Source organism: Herpailurus yagouaroundi, unplaced genomic scaffold, assembly GCF_014898765.1.
Source record: "Herpailurus yagouaroundi ecotype Mexico unplaced genomic scaffold, PumYag 308, whole genome shotgun sequence".
Taxonomy (NCBI): domain Eukaryota; kingdom Metazoa; phylum Chordata; class Mammalia; order Carnivora; family Felidae; genus Herpailurus; species Herpailurus yagouaroundi.
In genome coordinates, this window is record NW_024412525.1 from 5788599 (window position 1) to 5792395 (window position 3797).

Here is a 3797-nt window from a genome sequence, read left to right on the forward strand (position 1 = left end):
CCCCCCCCCCCCCCCCCCCCCCCCCCCCCCCCCCCCCCCGGGTGTCCTGCTCATGATTAGCCAGAGTATCCTGGCAGAGGAGAGCCTGGCATGCTGTGAAAACCATTCCGCATTCCTGGCCCAGCTTCCACGCTCTCTGAGTTACGTTCCCGCCGAACTGTGGCCTCCCTTGTGTGAAGCTGCCCACAGTAAAGGTGTCCAGCAGCAAACCCAGGGGTCTGGTTGGTTTGACAGCAGTCATTACTTTTCATTATAAATCAACGGGTTGACACTTGGATGGTATCTGTTCATCTCCCGGAGCCTTGTGAGTCTGCCCCGGACTGTCCAGCGCCTGTTGTAAGCAAGGTTTCTGCAGCAAAGCGTAAGCCAGCCCCTGAATGGTGAAAAGGTCTCAAAAGAGACCCGGCCGCCACGTGAGGCTCTGTTGACGGGCCACCCAGCTCTCCTCAGGCCCCACCTGGCCTCTCCGGTGGCCTTTCCATTCCCAGAGGACTGGGCACTGGGCCGGCAGGCAGAGACAGTGGTGTCCCTTAACAGAGGGAAGATCCGTGCTAGTGGTTGGCCTGCTTCGGGTACGAAGTTGTTACCCACCGAGGACCCACCGGCTTGGTGGACAGAGCAGTGATCACAGCCGGGGATCAGGAAGCCTGAGAGACACTGCAGGCCAAGCCAGGAGGGTGGTTCAGAGTCCAGCCAACCAGGGAGCTGTGAAAGGTCATCGCACCCTTTCCCCCAGCTTCCAGGTGGGGCGTGTGGCCAGTCCTGTGGCGGTAGCTGCATCCAGAGGCCCCGCAGTGCAAAGCTCAGGTCAGTGCAGCCGGGAGCTCGCACTCTCGTCGTGAGGAGAGAGCAGTGATGTGTTAGGAAGGAGGTGGTGCTGAGGCAGAGCTGGATACTTCCATCCGGAAATGAGGTTTTGGCCTCTCGGGCTGGGAAAATCCTGGCCGGCAGTGTCTGTTTATCAGGGAAGCTGAGTCAGACTGGAACCTATCTCCTAAAAAGCTTCTGCAATTTCTAGAATTCCATTGGTCAAAGCCAGCCTCCCACTCCCACGCCTTCCTTTTCTCTGGGGAATTCCTCTGGGGGAGGGGCGACAGAAGGGAGAGACTAGCCCTTTCCTGGGGACGGAAAGCTGAAATCAGAGCTTTTGCCCATTTATGGACTTGAAGCCCCCTGCCCCCACCCTAAGATGACGCATTCCTCCAGTTTGACCCAAACACCTCGGCTGGGACTGGAAGGGTAACATTGAGGAGGCGGCATTAGCCCTGGGAGAGGGCTGGAGGCAGGAGAGACAGGGGAAGAGATGATTGAAAAGGATGGGGACTTCCAGTGAGGGGAGAATTTTAGAGCCAGAAAGAGGCTCCCGAATGAGGGAGAAAGGTTTGTATTCCAGGGAGAAGCTGCCTGCCCAGCGGTGTGAAATTCCTCTAAAGGCAGCAGCCCCCTCGAGGTAGTTTAAGGGCCTTCACCTGGAGTACGTTCTCAAACTCCGGTGGGATTCAGGCCACTTGCCAGTCCTGTTAAAATACAGATTCCCTGGCTCTCAGCGGGCTGTGCTCAAACTCCCCTGTGATTTGAAGCAGGAAGTTCTGAAACACAGGAAGGGGGCTGGCAGTCAGGGAGCTGGCTCTTTCTCCCGGCCTTGGTTGTACAGGGCGACTTGCACCCCCTTTGCCAGTGTCAGAGGCAGGGCCCTGGCCCGAGGGCGACATTTCCAAGGGTCTTCTGAAACCCGTGAAAGTCTTTGAAGATGTGCGGTTCCGAGTACAGCCCTCTCATTGTGCAGATGGGGAAACTGAGTCTCAGGAAGGTTCAGCTCTGTGAAGGACGTTTTCCCTCCGACCTTCTCCCCCAGCCCAAAGAGAAAGCCCTTGGTCCTCCTCAGGAGGAGAAAGCTGATCCTAACCAGCAAAACTGCCTCCCCAGCTTAGCACCACACATGTCACCCCCCCCACCCCCACCACCCGCTTTCAAGCTCATGGGTAACTCATCAGCTGTGGAAAGACCTGCCCTCCAATTCAATACAATCTTAGAATCTTTACAACTCAAGACTCCACAGATTGTCTAGTCTACACTCAAAGCAGAGATTTCTTTCTTTTTTTTTTTTTTTTAATGTTTATTTATTTTTGAGAGAGAGAGAGAGTGGAGTGTGTGTGTGTGTGTGTGTGTGTGTGTGAACAAGCGGGGCAGGGGCAGAGAGAGGGAAACGGAGGATCCAAAGCAGGCTCTACGCTGACAGCAGAGAGTCTGATGCAGGGCTTGAACTCACAAGCCATGAGATCGTGACCTGAGAGTCCAAGTCGGATGCTTCACCGACTGAGCCACCCAGGTGCCCCAAGCAGAGATTTCTTGTAGCAATAACTCCTAAGTCTCTATCTCTCGCCCAACTCACAACTTTCTCCCAAATCTCAGACTCCTTCTATCTCTTATCTTCACTGAAGTCCTCGTGCTCCCTTGCTTCCCTACAGCCCTCCACTTGCAGGCTCTTACCGGCTCAGCTAGTGCATACGTCATCTCTTCATCCCTCCAGGCCAAAAATTATGGTGTTGACTCCTACCCGCCCCCCCCCCCCCCCTTTTCTCAACACCACCAGCTAGTAGAATATTAAAAAAAAAAAAAAAAAAGTCAGATGATGCCACTCCCTCCCCTTGCTCAGAACCTCCCATAGGCCCCCCCCATTTCACTCAGAATAAAAATCATAGCTTGGGGGCACCTGGGTGGCTCAGTCGGTGGTCTAACTCTTGATTTAGGCTCCGGTCATGATCTCACTGTTCAAGGGATCCATCCCCTTGATGGGCTCCTTGCTAACAGCTCTCTGTTTGGGATTCTTTCTCCCTCTCTGCCCCTCCCCCGCTTACTCTTTAAACAAACAAACAAACTTGTGCGGTGTGGAGCCTGCTTGCGATTCTCTCTCTCCTTTTTTCTCTGACACTTCCCCCCTCGCCTCCCCCCCCCCCGCCTCTCTCTCAAAATAAATACATAAACTGAAAAACAAAAAGCCATAGCTGTATGATGGCTCGCAGGGCCCTATGTGATCTGAGTCCTCACTCTCCCTCACCTCTCTTGACCCCATCTCTCCCACTCTGTCCTTCTTCACTCATTCTGCTCCAGCTTCACTGGGCCTTCTAGAATTTGCCTGACCCGCTCCCACTTGAAGGTCTTTGTGCTGGCTGTTCCCTACCCCTGAAACACTGTTCCCCCAAATATTCACATGGCCAGCTCCCTCCCCTCCTTCCAGGTATTTGTTGAAATGCCACCTTGTCAGGGAGGCTTTCTCTCATCATTTAAAATTTGATTCCCTGTTCCCTCCATCCCTGTACTCCACCCCTCTTCTCCTAATACTTATGACTTGTAAATATACTGTATAATTTACATATTAAACATTTTTTTAAAATCTTTATTTATTCTTGAGAGAGAGAGAGAGAGAGAGATACAGAGTGTGAGTGGGGGAGGAACAGAGAGAGAGGGAGAAGCAGAATCCGAAGCAGGCTCCAGGCTCCGAGCTGTCGTCACAGAGCCTGACGTGGGACTCGAACTCACGAACCGTGAGATCGTGACCTGAGCCGAAGTTGGACCCTTAATCACCTGAGCCACCCAGGCGCCCCAACTTATTTATTATACCTATTGCTTTGTCTCTCTTCTTCCACAAGAATGGAAGGCCCCGTGAGAGCGGAGATTTTTGTCAATGTGCTTCACGAACATATCCCCAGAGCCTGAAACAGTGCATGTTGTGGGCAAGTAGATACTTCCGGAAGGAATGAGCGAACACACTGTGCAGCTGACTGCCTTATCTAACT